The following is a 16,620-nucleotide window of genomic DNA, read 5'->3' as shown; positions in this document are numbered from 1 at the left end:
TGTCTCTCAGCGAGGACATGAGATGTTTATCGTTATGAAATCACTTTCAAGAAGTCTCATTCAGCACACACACATCGCGATACTTGCTATCAGTTCCACAGTTTGGGTGAGTAGTCGTAAATACGATCTTTTAATGCCTTTTATAAAATGTATTCTGTCTTTATTAATCAGATTAGCGCCATATGTTTAATCGCTGTATTATATCGGTCAACCACGGCTGTCTTTGAGTTTCATTGTGTTTAAATAAATGAACGTAGCTGCTAATTAGTGTGATTAAACTCTATCTGTCACGTGACGTGCCATATAGAGCTTGGGAAACTACGTCACTGCGCATTGCATTCTGGGTAGTCGCGGCCATGTTTGGGGACACGCTCATCAGTAAAAGTGAAAGTGAAAGTGACATGACATGACATCCAGATCAAGTGTAAGATTACATATAAAGAAAAACTCAACAAGGAAGCAAAGATGCGGTATTTAGAAAAAAATCAAGACAATCAACGAACTCAATCTGCACGAACACAAAGAGTGGTCGGATGATCTTAAAGAGCTGCCGCTCGTAACCTCCCCCAGTGTGTTTTCTTACCTTGTTTGTAGTGTCAGAGCGTACACCTCTGATCAGTTTAAAAATGATAAATCTCTCGAGTCTCACCTGCAATTTACAAATGGATGGGTGCAGAACCTACAAATTTTCCGCGTCAACGAGTCTGTACAAAGGTCTTGAATTAATCAATTTTAAAATTGTCTTTCTATGTACCTTTTTCACTTATTACATTATCTATGTTATTGATACTTGAAGGTTACTGTACTATACTTGAAGGATACTTGAAGTGCACTGAACGTATAAATTAAATAATCTTTCTTTTTTTTCTATTTTCACTGCGCTTCTTGTGGTCTTGATACTTGTTTACCTAATTACCTTTTATGTGTTACACTGCCCCTTTACTTTTTAATATGCGTTATTGTAAACTGTACAAATTAACCTCTGTGTGTTATGATGCAGAAATAAAGAGATACAGAATTGATAAATTTTGCCGTTTATTACTGTAACAGGTGGTATGCAATATGCTTAACACTGATAATGCAGATGTGGTTCATGCATAGGTAACATTTAATGTAAGTCTGTCAAATCGATTAATCACATCCAAAAAAAAGTTGTTTATATAACGTACATTTCTGTATATTTATATATATAAAAATGCACATACATACGTGTGTATATATCAGACCAAAGGGACAATCCTTCTTTTCCTTCTTACTGCTGCTAACCAAGCCATGTGACGCCGCTTTGTTAATTCGGAGGCCAGAGATCAAGGTGCGGTTTTCCAGCTGGAAAGCTGAAAAATCGCACTTCATTCAAATTATTTTTCCATGCCGGTCATGAATACGAGTAAGGCAGTTAATTACACAACAAGCTTTTACCATTGTAACTTGTTTTTTATCTGTAGAGAGCAAACAAAACAGTCTATTATGAATCCAATACAATACATACAGCAGCGTCCGTGTCCCAAAGTCCCTGAATGCATTGCGTTGCTGACGTCATGTTCCCAGACTCTTATAGGATTGTTTGCAGATAACGCTGTAGTTCTCCATCATTCAAGGACTCGTTAACTCTTTATCCCCCCCCCCCCCCCCGACACAGAAATGGTCCCTGTATCAGTGATTAGACTTTGCAGTGGTTTGATTTTTGCAGAAGATGTAACTTTGTTTTAATTATAAGCTCATAAAAAAATAGTATTTTTTTATTGATAAAGCATTGTGTTCTCTTTTTCAAGCTTCATACAGTAAACTTTACTTGGTGTCTTCCTAATGCTTTTATCATTAAAAAAAGCATCAGTTCTCATCAGGAGTTTTAGTAAAGCAGATATTCATACACAGTCATCCCCTAGTTCCAGTCATGAAGTGAGTTCATGACGTTATTGTCAAAGGTAGCAGGTGTTTGTTTTCCTGATAGTGTTTTATAGATGATATTGCACACTTGACATGCATGTCTTCATGGTGTTATTTTGTGAGTTTGAAACATTTACATTGTGATGCATCACATTTTGGTCAATTTAATTAAGAAAATTTTTATTTTTCCAGTGTTCTCTGAAAGACATACTGTATTTACTATTTTGTTTTTTAATAAAAGCATTTTCATTTGCATACTGAAAATAGTTAACATTTACAACATGACTGCCTTTTTATTCTTTATGGTGGCCAAACCAGCTTGGTGACAGAGTAATTTGGGTACGTCTTTAAATGAGTTTGACATATCGATAAATAATGGAAGACCTTACAAAACTATGCATGTTCATTATGCTTTATGTATTTATTTGTTCATTCATCCATCCATCCATTCATTCATTCATTCTTTCATTATTTCTTTCTGTTTTTATTCCTAGAGTTCAAATGGTAGAGAATGGTAAATCACAGAAACACAAATGTGAACGATTTTAACTTTAAAACACAATGCAATATACAATGTAAATTTTAGAAGCACATCATTTGATTAGTAAATATATTTATCTTTGGTCAAAAAAAAAATCTTAAAAATGTGTCTTTATATATTTAATGAGAGTAATCTATCTGTTGAATACAACTGCGACTGCTAGGCATGTGCACATCAATATTGCCCAATTTTTGTCAAGCTGAACAACGGAGGAAGGTGTAGACATTGATAAAACAGAATCTAACGAGTAGCAAATTTAATCTATTGTTAACCAAATCTATCCATTCAGCCGAAAAACGAAAGACATCTGTCATACATGGATAAGGGAGTGTGACGCTGCTGCTCAGCTTTGATGTCATTGGCTGTGAATTTTCAGGACAGTCTGTGGTTGGACTATCTTTTAACCCATATTAAACAGCGCGTCATGTTTAAAAGTATGTTTTGCTGCTTTCATCACATTAGTAATATATTAAGTCAACCATGAAGTGTTGCTATCTTGAGAAAAATTACATCTTTAGCGAGATCCTATCCCTAACCCTATGCATAACTTCAATTAACTACAAAAAACAGCCCCTAGTGTTGCCTTTCCATAGATAGAACGATGGAGGCTTGTGGGTAATGTAGTTTAAAACTTTTTATTAACGAAACAAAATAAATTATTTATTTTAAGGAAAACTGGATATCTAAATATGTTCAATGTGCCAACCTCTATGATATATTTGAGAGGCAGGCTGAAATGTGGTATTTTACAGTGAGCAATATTTAATATGCCTTTATGCCATCTTTCCATTTATTTCCGAGAACTGAGCTCAACATTATTTTATCAGCATAGCATAAGTAATAATCCTGCCCATTTTCTCTTTGATATGTTTATTGGACTCTGATTTACAGCCATTTGAAATGTACAGTTTTGGGCTCTTCCGGGGGGTGCTACGGGGCCCCTGGGGGTAGAAGGGCAGTAAAACCTACATATATGTATTCTCCTCATCATGGACAACAAACTGATCTGAGTCACATTTATATCTGACAGTTTTCACAGTCCTCTGTTTTCTATTCTATTCATCATGGCTATTATACCTTTTGACAGGACATTGTGAGGCCATCTGATGAAAAATGGAAAAATTAGAAAGAAATGATTTAATAATGAAAATAATAGATTATTTATTTGATTTTTGAAGTAAATGGAAATAAATTAATGGATGAACCTGCAACAACTTGCCTTTATTTATTCCCCATTGTTAAGCAGTAATCAAAGACAATGTATACACATTGTGATACTTCACTATTACACAAGGACAAATTCATATTTATATATATATATATAAACTAATTAGCAACAATCAGTGTAAAAATGTCCTCCTCACCCCCGTATCTTGCTCCTCAGGTGCTGGACATCATTAATGTGCATGCTTTTGATTTGAATACAGTACAAGATGCACGTTAATCATTCCTGCTCCATTTTCAGTTATCCCTCAAGTGTTTTTAACAATAAAGCCCATGGCACTATCTTGTAATGCAGAATAATTAATCTCATAACTTCCTTTATTTCACAAAAAAATTGCATATTTGTTACTAAAATATAAAAAAATAACTTTCTGGTGTACTGATGTCCAAGATGTTATTAATCAAATCAAAAACGTTTATGATTTAAGTAAAAAATAATCCCAATAATTAATATGTAGTTTTTCCAAGTCTAAAATAAACACATATGAGCCTACATAGTAAAATTATGTATTTACCAAGAATCTTCAGGACACAATATTCACCATTTTCATTTTATTGAAGCATAGACTATAAAGTTAATAAAGTAGCATCAAGACAAATAAGATTCAAGGAAAATAATCATCACCAAAAATACATTAACATCATATATTAATCAGTTCACACAGATGAGTGATGAAATGTCCTTAAAAGTCACACAGTCCCATCCAGTCAACTGTGATACAGATCATGTGATACATTTAAGGCATGTGATACTGTTTCAGAAAATAATGATTCCTTATCATCACATCTAAACTGGTTTCATCTCCCCATTGTGATCTTCTTCTCTCGTGTCTGGAAACGGTTTGTGGTTGATATCCAGCACTGATGGGGTGTAGCTTGTTCTCAGCCAGAGGATCTCTCAGTCCTAAGATCCCAGACCTGGTCAAAGTGAAACAAACAATCCAGATGGAGTTGTTTAATGGACAGAGAGCTCAGCTTATGTTCTGCGTGATTTTAGCAGGGTGAGCAACTATGACCCTTGTAGTACTTTACACTTACCATTCTTCAAGCTGTTTTAAGACCTTTTGAGAAGCTTTTTCTCTGAAGACAATTTACCACATCCTCTTCTTTCACTCCTTTCAAGAGCATCACTTGGTCAAAACCCCTCATTTGGCTGATGAGATCATCTGTACAAATTAAAATACTGCAATAAAAATTTCATTCTGCAAGAATTAAAAAAAAGTTACAGAGGCAAAGGTCTTGCTCATGAGACTCCATTAGCATGTGTAGTTCTCAGAGACTCAAGAATTCATATATTGTTGCAGTAAATCTTCTAAAGTCTAAATCTGCAGTAAGTCTTTTTTCTCAAGAATCTTTCTCCAAAGTTCCTAACTTCTTTCACAAATGTGTTTTAGTCTGTGCAGTGTAAGGCCTGGCTTCAAACACATCAACTATCAATTCACAATTTATAACACAACATTTAGAAAACAATGAGATAATGTCAATTGGTGTTTATATCAACTAAACCAATTTCATGATACTTGTCTGCTTTTAAAACAGGTGGTGTGTTTTTAAAAACATAAGATTAAAAATGTCCAGTCACACTTTGCTAACATGCTGTAATTGTAATAGTATAAAAAAAAATCAAGGCTGACATAAACAGTTCTGTGAGAGATCATCATAAAATGCTGTATAACACAGCATTGCTTCAGCACACACATACCAGAGGACTTCTGTTTGTTTGAGCACAAGATGGCCATCTTCATTCCTCATCCTGAGCAAATCATTTCCTTGGTCTTCCTTCTCTTCTGTAAAACAAGATAATTTCTACTTACTCTGTGTGCAATTAATATTGCTAATTAAACATATAATTAAAGTTAATTTAAAATAAGATTCAGACCAGAGCATTTGATGAGTAAATATTTATTCAAAAAAACTCTAAACAAATGTACCTGGGAAGAGCTGAGCATGGCAAGATTCGCTGAGACTCACTAATAGCTCTTTTAGTTTTTAGGAAGTTTTATGAGGGTTGGCTCACCAAAAACTTCTGAAAAAGAACAACAGCATTATCTACAATCCTGTAAGACAGAAAGAAAGGAAATATTATTAAATTACGTTCAACTTATACATTACACTGGGTTTTGTTTAGACCATAAAAGCAGCCTCTGTAAAGATGCTGTATAATTAAATGTTAAATGCATCCATTATTGAAAGCAAGTCATTAATAGCAAGCTTTAGTCATATGAAATCTTTTGATAGTGTCAGATGAGACCGTCCTGGGGCTTGCACAATATCATACAAGTGTTAAACTGAATTATTAAGACTGTGATGTGCGACTGTGTTTAGGGTTCATTTTTAAGACTTTGACCCTGTCCAGATACCCACACTTGCAGTCTTGGCCACTTGAGAGTGTGTGTACGTGACAGTGTGTGAACGAGACTCTCCTCATTCTTAATAATGCCAAAGAACAGCGTCCTTAACACACACTAAACCTCTCCAATACTGCTCCGGTGCGCTATACAATGCTTAGTGTATCCCATCATGTATCATGATTTGGTATAAATCGTCAGACTTTTTGCCGAGATCTCACAAGAGGTCACAATGAGACCTGTCCAATGTACAGTATGTGAAATATTGATAATTAGATATTAAAAATCTCTGTAAACACAAAAGGCAGTGGCTCCCAATCCTGGTCCTGGAGAACCACAACACTGCACATTTGAGATGTCTCCCTGATCAAACACACCTGATTCAACTCATGAGCTCCTCAGTGAAGACTCCACGATCTCAAAAGTGTGTTTGTCAGATAAGAGAGACACCAAAACCGTGCAGTGCTGGGGTTCTCCAGGACCAGGATTGGAAAACACAGTCATCAGGTGATGAAAAGTTCGACACACACTTGTGGTCATCATGCTCACTTGAACACTAGGCCAAATACAGGAAAGACGTCAGATAAGTAATCAAGTGGTCAAGTGCAAAGATGGCAAGTGTGGGTACAGTTTAAGAAACAACAAATGCTGTGCAAATTATAACAGCAGGAATGTTTGATAAAAGGGACAAACTATCACAGACTTACTGCTGCAAATGTCTGCCTCCACAGCTTTCTGCCTTTTCCATTTCTGAAGGAATACCTCTCCAGAAACACCACTGGGCTGACTGCCTTTACATCTTTTCAGCTAAAAATAATAATAAAAATAATAAAAAGGGGAGAGAAAATCTAATTGAATCATAAACAGAATGTTAATAATGATCTGTGAGCATAATATTTAGATATAAACTGATATGAATGAACTGCAAGATGGATAAATACATTGTTTTATTATTTATTTATTTTTTTTTAAAAATGTTTTGGATTTACATTAAAAGGTATTAAAAGCATGGTACAGAACATATGATTACTATGATATCTGTCATATAAAAGCACATAAAACACTAACATTACAGTAATACAAACATAGCTGGTTTGGTGATTATTGTATTGTTGTATAGAGGTCGGGATCGTTGCGTCACGTCGCAATGCATTGTGGGAATCGCGGTACAGAAGTAGATGTACTGTATAGTAGGCATTAGGTAACGTTGGTCATTTGGTCATTAATTTTGATTATTTTTTGGAAAATGGTTCAGTATTGCTGTATTGTGAACTGCTGTAATCGGTTTCATGATCGACAGGGCAAACGCCTCGTGAATCATATTAGTTTTCAACATTTTCCTACTTGGAAAAAAAACACAAGGTGTCTGAAATCACCAAGAGGCGTCAGATGGCTTGGGTCGCCACTGTACGGAGGGAAACCATCACCTTCGATAATATTATAATACATAGTTATGGTGAGACATGTTGTGTATGGTCTCTCTCTCTCTCTCTCACACATACACACACACAAACTCAGACACAAACACATTACGTTTTCTCTAGTTTTTGGCCAGTAAGGGAGTCAGTTTAGTGTCTGTATTTTTTGTTTAAACATTTTCTTTTGACCCAATCCTGAACTTAATTTGCTTTTTGATATTTTTGTGCTGACTGTATTTAACAAATTTGAACAACTTGTTTAAAAAAAAAAAAAAAACTGGAACGAACTTCAAAATAGGAAGTTAAGCGTCTTGTTTTGGTGAATGGTGGGTTGTGTCTGAGGTGAATGTTCGTCAATATTATACCGGATTACAGAACTACCGGAGGAAAACAGTGGATTTTTGCAAGTATGATAGGTGAGTAATTACTCCTGAAGTGTAACAACCCCGCATAGACAAGCTTCATAGCTCGCAGAATCTGATAAGTGTGTGTCACCACTGATGCTTGGTTAATGTTAACATTTCCTTAGTGAAAAAGATTGTTTTCTCCACGTTTAATTTGCAGATCCATTTATGATCTGCAGGTGAGCCTCCAGTGACTTTTTAAAAAGTGAAAGTGACATTTTTAAATTGATCGGAGTTGTAAGCGCTCACTCCACAGACCCGGTAGGATAAATTATCAGGGAAACTGAGGCTTGGTAAACTTTCATGTGTTCATAGGGATCGATTCCGCCTACAACCTCTTTTTTTTTTAAGTAGCGTTGTTTGGCTTCATTATTAAGTTTGTCCGTATAGGTATAGGCAACTTTTTTTGTCACGTTCTATAACTTTTTCTGGAGACTGGCTATTATCTATGGCTATTATCTTATTACAAACCTGCTTTGCGATGCCTCTAAAATGGCCGCCGTTACCCACAATGCACCATTCCTTGACGTCTACGCCCGAGCTCTATTGATTATTAATATACCATAGTAAAACTACAGTTACTGTGGTAAAAACATGGTAAATGTCCCGTTTACTGTGTTTTAACTCCACATTTCATTTACTTTTGTAAGTGTCGTGATAAACATGATTTTACTACAAATACAACTTACATCATTAAACTGAAATTAATATATATAAAAAACGGATCACGTCACATGACAGATAGAGTTTAATCACACTAATTAGCAGCTGTGTTTATTTATTTAAACACAATGAAACTCAAAGACAGCCGCGGATGACCGATATAATTCAGCGATTAAACATATGGCGCTAATCTGATTAATAAAGACAGAATACATTTTATAAAAGGCATTAAAAGATCGTATTTACGACTACTCACCCAAACTGTGGAACTGATAGCAAGTATCGCGATGTGTGTGTGCTGAATGAGACTTCTTGAACGTGATTTCATAGCGATAAACATCTCATGTACTCGCGTCGAAGTTCTGACGCCAAAAGTTTCCCATTGAAAGCAATGAAGGTCGTAGTGCGTCGATATTTCGACGCCGAGAAGCACATTTGGCGTCATAAAAGTGACGCTAGGGGCGCTTGACCATGCTTCGGTTTTTGACGCCTTTGGGGTGAGAATGGGTGAGATATATCCATCTGCAGACCCGCAGCACAGCCGTTTCAGAACCGCCGTTTCAGAACTGCTGTTTCAGAACCGGAAGCGAGGAGCGGAGCTTACGTACTTACCAGAGCAGCGCCACCCACGGTTTTGAAGTATAATTGGCTTTTATTCATAAGAAATGTTATACTTTATGTGCGCATGTTACAACGACACATTAAAAAAAAAATTGTTTAATATAATTGTATATACTTATTCATTTAATTGCATTACGTGAGCTATTTCCTTGAGTTCGAGATAATAAAATTAATTGAAACTTAAGGCATTTTATATGAAATATACTTTAATCACAACATAAAAAAATATACTTCAAAGCAAAGAACATGTGTATCATGCATTTCACTACAAAAAAATTAAAACATTGCTGTAAAAATCTTCAAACACACAAAATTTTAAAAGAAACAAATCAAAAACTAGATAATTAAAGTTTATGGAATAAACTTGCTAAACAATTTGCCATGACAATTTTGTATAAAATGAAAATGACAATTTACAAAACAAACAATTCACACATTGTCATGACCATATGGCATTAATTTAAATAAAATGTATCAAATGAACAGTTCAGTTTTAGGCCCATTTTGTCATGACATTCTTGTATAACTAATTCCATGTCATCCCTGAACTGAAAAAGAAACGTAAAGGGCTCCCTCGAAGAGTCTGTGCTTTCACTGAGATCATTGAGGGCCTTTTCCTTTTCCTCCTCAGTCATGGTGAGGAAAAGAGGCTCTTCCACCGGCCCTCTGAGCAGATGGTTATTGGAATCAATCCATTTCACAGCTTCTGCCATGTCTCGGATTACTGGTAGCTCCTTGATTACAGAATATTAAAGAAAAAATTAATTTTTACATTTCTTACAGATGTTTATATATGTATGCATTTATGTATTTACATATGTATTTGTGTGTGATTAGTCAACATTTGAAGTGGATCAAAAGAGTTAATCAGTAAGTTGTCCTAAGACAAGAATGGTTATTGTTTTGATTTTAATACAACTTTGATGAAAGGTTTTGATCCACTTCAACTGTACATATGTGTGTATATATGGGCTTTATATCTGAGACATACCTCACTGCTGCTAAGCTCAGCTGGTTCTCTGTGTGGAAGAGCCTCTTGAAGGGTATCTGCACTGTAATATACATATTTTGGTTCATTTAAAAATGATCAGAAGGGGGTGCAAATGTAATGGTGGGCTGGAGGAAATGTCCAGTATTTACCTTTCAGAGAAAACCCCAAAGTTCTCTAAAAGAATTAGAGTCCACAATCTCCGAATCTTTGGCATGTCACACTGGAAGAAAAAGGAAAAAAAATAACTGAAATATTAAAATATTAACAGCTACAACAACATCAGTTAAACACATTTACTTTTATAATTACTTACAGATGTAAAATCAAAGGGTGCTCCCAAGGCAAGATGTAGAGCATACTGGAATAAAAAAAAAGAAAACAAATTATACACACACACACACACACTCTCTGTAAATGCAAAACAATAATAAAAAAACCTGCCTTGTTCCTCATAAATAAACCAATTATGGTGTAATTATTTAGTTATAAATAAAACAATACCATCAACATGAAGACTCCACAGTCCACACCACCAATCTGTTGGGGGATATCCTAAAAAAAAACAAAATAATAAAATATATATATAAAAAAACCTTTTACAATGTTTGACACTTCCCACTATCCCAACTTTAGCATACTTCCTATAACCAACCTTGTTTTTTATTAGCATCCATGTTCCAGGTGCAATTTTGGCTGTCATCTTGCTGCAACAAAAATACACATAATAAACATATTTGCTAATATGCAAAATTACATACAGTTTGATGCTCTGAAACCATAGCAGTCAACAGTATTTGGGTCTTTCTTGTAAAAACTGTCACACCATGCAAAGACAGAACATCATGCAAGTAACCATTAAGCAAGCTTATTAAACTAAGAACACAGAACACAGCAAAACTTGAACACAAACATTGAACAGCGAACCTTGAACAGCAAGCCTGAACTTAGAACCTTGAACATTTTCACTATTTTATTTTTGCAACCTGAAAGCTTTCATATATCTCCCATCACCCAACCCATATGGATTGGTTGAATCTAGGAAGAACATGTGTCTATCTTTTGGCTTCATGACCTGCAAAAAAATGTTAGTTCTTCCAAATCATGAAATTGTATTTCTGAATTTTGATAAGACAAACACAGTAAATTTTTTTTGACAGTTAATTTTTTTGAAAGTTAATAAATAGCTAGATCACAAATGACATACACACAACATCCAGTGTCCTGGCTTCCAAGCAGGGAAGATAATGCAGTCTTTTAGTGCAATGTTATCCTGTAAACAATACATATATATAAAAACAAAAAAAAAACATTCAGATGGTTAAAATAAAATTGGTCACTGCTGTAAATGGTATGTAACTTTGTGGCCTCACTGGAAATGACAAGGATGGGTCCAGATTATTTGGAGGCAACCAGGTCACCACAACATATGCATTAGCTGTCCACACATCCAATCCCTACAACATAACGTACTTATGTAAGACTATAAACAAGCTAGACAACTATGTCTCAGGTTATTTGCAGCTTTATACAAATACTTACTCGTTCCATAGAGACCAAAGTAATTACTTCAAGACAGCTGTTTCACAAATGAACTTATGATGTTCTCCCCATGTCTTGACCTGAATATGAAGAGGAACACTGTGACCCTTTGTAACTTTAAGAACTGTAAATATGCCATTTGTCCTATCGATGCACTGGCTCTCAAGATGGGATGTGGCATTAATGTCTTGTATTGGCTCTTCTGTGTGTTTGCGGTCAATGTGCTTTTTTAGGTTTCTTTTATTAATGAGGATATTGCAAACTGGGGATCTTTTTCTGATCACAGGCCTTACACAAACCCTTCCTGAGAAGACTGCTGGTGTAGTTGGCACTGCAGTGGTTGGAGATGGTGTGGTCAGAACTGCAGTGGTAGGAGATGGTTTCCCTCTCACAGCTGGTGTGGTCAGCACTGCAGTGGTTGAAGATGGTGTCCCTCTCACAGCTGGTGTGGTCAGCACTGCAGTGGTTGAAGATGGTGTCCCTCTCACAGCTGGTGTGGTCAGCACTGCAGTGGTTGAAGATGGTGTCCCTCTCACAGCTGGTGTGGTCAGCACTGCAGTGGTTGAAGATGGTGTCCCTCTCACAGCTGGTGTGGTCAGCACTGCAGTGGTTGAAGATGGTGTCCCTCTCACAGCTGGTGTGGTCAGCACTGCAGTGGTTGAAGATGGTGTCCCTCTCACAGCTGGTGTGGTCAATGCTGCAGTGGTTGGAGATGGAATTGTGGCTGAAGTTGGAGGTGGGGTTTTTTTGCAAACCTGTACATGTTTTTCAAAATCACCTCTCTTTAAAATTGTTGTTTCACAGTATGGACAGTGGTGATGTAGAGCTGGTCTACATCCTAGTCCACATCTGTGTATAGTATAGCCTAAAATAAATTAATAAGTAAATTGGTAACCTATTACACAATAATATATATTTTAAGTACATATTAAACAAATCAAGATACCTCCACAGACTACTGCCTTGTTAAAGTGGCTTTGAAGATGGGTTTTTAATTTGACCAGTTTGGCTGGCTTAAACACGCTGGCCGCGCAAAAAGGGCAGTGATAATTGCTGCAACACTTGTTGCACTGCTGCAGCTCAGGTAATGCGTCACCATTCTGAATAGTTATATGTCTCTATAAGAGATGAAAGCACGACAAATGGGATTAAAATAGCTAAACTATACGGTAACATTATTTCACAAACAATGCATACAACAGGTGAAACGAGAACAAACTATTCATATGCAAGGCCCATTTACAACACGAGATTAATCAAAACTCCGCAGAAAACTTCTACACCTTAAAAACGACAACAAATTGAAGATTCAATAAGACAATGAAGCCAATCACAAATTAAATATAAACACCTAATAAAAACTTGTGAAAACTAATGAAAATTATTCACCATATGACAGCAAAAGTACTCACCGTGCTCTCCGCTATTTCTAGGTGTTAATAGCTCCGCCCCTCACTTCCGGTTCTGAAACAGCGGTTCTGAAACAGCGGTTCTGAAACGGCGGTTCTAAAACGGCTGTGCTGCGGGTCTGCAGATGGATAATATTGGAATGGGTTGGGTTTCCTGACCCTTTTGGGGTTGGTTATTGCAATAGCTTTTCAGAAAGAACAAAGTGTTAAATGTTTGAATCATCTGATAAATTATTCAGTGATTTAATTCACAGAATCTTAGATGGTGATGATTATTCAGGCATAGGTGCACCATAAACATGTACTTAGGTATAGTTCAATATATTTGGGATGTGTTCCAGTCATCTTTGAAAGGTTTACAGTTAAATGTACCTGAGGTTGCTGTATACCTAAAACCGCCAGCGGGTACATTTTACCCACGAACATTACAACTGTATTTATATGGATAAAGAACATATATTTCACTGTATTATGCCACTGTCTTCACAAAGAAGTGTCTAGAGTCATTTTTATCCTGTTGTTTTATGTTCAAGACTTTTTAATGCAGGCTACACATATATAATATATAATGTATAATGGTCAGCAGCCTAAGGTAAAAAAAAATAATAATAATAATTAACTGACTGCGGAAAATAGAAGGTAGTAGCCTAAATATTTTGGTGGTATATTATTATACAACGTCATTAATCAATATATTGAGATACTAATAAAGCCTATAGACAATAATGAGCAATAAAAATTCACCACACTGCATTGGATGATGCGATGACAAATTTAAGCACACAGCCAAATATTTATTAATTTGTTTAATTATATCATTTTATAGTTTGAATAAGAGAACCACACCATTAAACTTGGGTAATCAAGTTTTATTCATGACATCATATAGATTGGATTTTTATTAATTTATTTCTTCAGCAAACAGCCAGACTAGAATATCAAAACAGTAGCGAACAATTAATGATATGGCAAGACAAAAATTAAATAATTAAACCAAAGTTTGACCAATTAGAGTAATTTCAAGGTACAACATGAAAATATGATAGTAATTATGATATCTGGATCACCGTCAGATGCTAAGCTGAACCAGGACGCATCTTACCATCAGACTCTCCATCACTCATGGCATTTAGTGTCTCCTTTTTTTTTGTCATTTTTACATTTTTAATTTATGAAACTGATAATTTCGAAATGAGTGAGTGAAAGGTGTTGCTTAGAAATGTACAATGTTAAAACACAAGCAGCTAGTAAACGACAGCGTGAAAATATGTGCATTCAATAGTGACATGACCCATACTCAGAATTCGTGCTCTGCATTTAACCCATTCAAAGTGCACACACACAGAAGTGAACAGACACACACACACACACACCATGAACACACACCCGGAGCAGTGGGCACCCATTTATGCTGCGGCACCCGGGGAGCAGTTGGGGGTTTGATGCCTTGCTCAACCTCAAACTCAAACCCACAACCTAGGGTTAGGAGTCCAACTCTCTAACCACTAGGCCACGACTGGGTAAATTTGACCCACTGGCACTTATAGGTATAAATGCCCCATTTTTTTATCTGGTTTTATCTAAATAAATTTGAACAACATTGAATTGTAAATTGTAAATTACATAAGTTTAGTAAAAGTCAATTAATATTTTATTTTAAATCTACTATGTAGTCTACATCTGAAAAACAGCCACGAGTGAAAAGGCGGTTCTAGTGTTAAAGGTAAAGATAATGTTTGTATGGGGGAGAAGGTGTTAATGTATTCTGGTATGACTGTTCTGTGGCTGGCAACAAATTTCCTGTGACTGGGCTGAACTTCACATTGACTTGAAGACACACAGATAAAGTTGAATCTGCATTGAATGGTGCTTTAAGGCTGATAAGGTATGTCAAACAATTTTTATTTAAATGATTTATTATATTATAAAAACCATTTGTTAAAAATAAAGGTACAAGGTTTTATAAATTTGAAGGTGTGTGCCTGTGTTCAAAGTGACAGACCTGTGATGAGAAAGAGAAAGTGCTCGAGAAGTGACCTGCTTTACCATGTTCAGAGCAAGAAATTGCACTGAATATTTTTTAAAAATTTAATAATTATTGTTTATTAGTAGGGCTGTGGCATACTTTATGAAAGGAATTCTATATAGAATGGACAGAAATATTCACACTCAAACTCATAAACTGCAACTTTAACTAATCACACAATTAATTGAATACGATGCCAAACAGGATAATATCAGCCTAACAGGATGGAAATAAAGAGCTTAAATTAGCCATCGCTCAGTCAGTGAGAAAATAAAAGTTATCTTTTGAAATTTTGATAGTGTAATACCATTTCTATAATTTAATAATAATTTTACATGAATTAATTAGGTAAATGAAAAAAAAGACACATCATCACAGAATTCATTAAATCCACACCTAAAGGTATTTGTGCTGTTGCCTTCTCAATAAAATGATGTCACTTTCTGGAGGCTGATGTCACTGAGGAAGTGGGATGAGTTTTTATTTTAGTTCCATCATTTCCAAGTACAAGGCAAATACAAGGCAATGTTCTACTGTTTAAAGCATGTAAAACAGAATAAAACCAACAGCAAAGCAAAAAATTTACATAAACATACTAGGATATAAAAAGCACGATAAAAAAGTGCTATATAATATTAGTGCAGAAATGTTGTTGCTTTTATAAGCTTCCTATTTTTTGATCTCATATTAGAAAGGGTTTCAATATATATAAAGGTAATATATTATGGTTTCCTTAGGATGGCTAACATAAATAACAGATGAATATTGTAATTTTGTTTTTTAAGAAAAATATGTGGTTTGATAACAAAGTAAAATATCAAGAGGTACATTTGTCACAAACAGTTGCATTAACAAGATAACATATGTGAATAATTTTGTTCTGTGAATAACTTTTACTTTATTAGGAATAACACATTTACATTATAATATCCGATTGCTATGCCAAGATATTTAGACATTTTGATTTACTGTACATTTGGATCCAACATGAAAAGCATTTCTTATAAAACTGTTATTGAAACACTTGTCAAAAAAAGGAGAGACCAGATAAGTTTTCCTAAACAAAACATACATTTACATTTACATGTACATTTTATTATACAGTGAAAAATGTTTCTTTTAAGTATTTTTGTAAATGCCAAAGATAAATAAGCCCATGTTTATTTAATATTTTTTTTTATTTTAATGACAAAAGTTCATAATTCAAATTCATAAATGTAATTTTTGAGGAAAAACAAAAAGCAAAGCATGCTTTGTAGTTTTTGAATTTGAAGCAAATCATATTACGTCAATATTTATGCATTTTTTTAATGCATTTTTTAGCAGGCGCTTTTATCCAAAGGGACTTACAGCGCATTCAGGCTATCAATTTTTACCTGCCTTGTGTTCCCGGGTAATTGAACCCCCAACCTAATGCTTGATCGCGCAATGCTCTACCAGTTGATCTACAGGAACAGGCCTTTTGAAGCAACAAAAGCTATTTTAATTTGACAAACGTGCACTCCTTAATGTTGTTCATTCCTCCCCCTAGCAGGGATTTGGTATCGTC

General features: G+C 35.2%; 1 long non-coding RNA gene across 1 annotated transcript; it reads right to left on the bottom strand.

The window, feature by feature from the left end:
* Positions 1-4,215: 4,215 nt before the first annotated feature.
* On the bottom strand, positions 4,216-5,442 carry LOC127988137 (uncharacterized). The gene is made up of 3 exons (XR_008161514.1): positions 5,355-5,442; positions 4,691-4,818; positions 4,216-4,570 (listed from the first exon to the last, which is right to left on the bottom strand). It is a non-coding gene; the product is annotated as an uncharacterized LOC127988137 (long non-coding RNA).
* Positions 5,443-16,620: the final 11,178 nt, after the last annotated feature.

This window comes from Carassius gibelio, chromosome A5 (genome assembly GCF_023724105.1).
Source record: "Carassius gibelio isolate Cgi1373 ecotype wild population from Czech Republic chromosome A5, carGib1.2-hapl.c, whole genome shotgun sequence".
Classification (NCBI taxonomy): domain Eukaryota; kingdom Metazoa; phylum Chordata; class Actinopteri; order Cypriniformes; family Cyprinidae; genus Carassius; species Carassius gibelio.
Note: the sequence above shows the minus strand (reverse complement) of the source record. Positions and strands in the feature narration are given on the sequence as shown.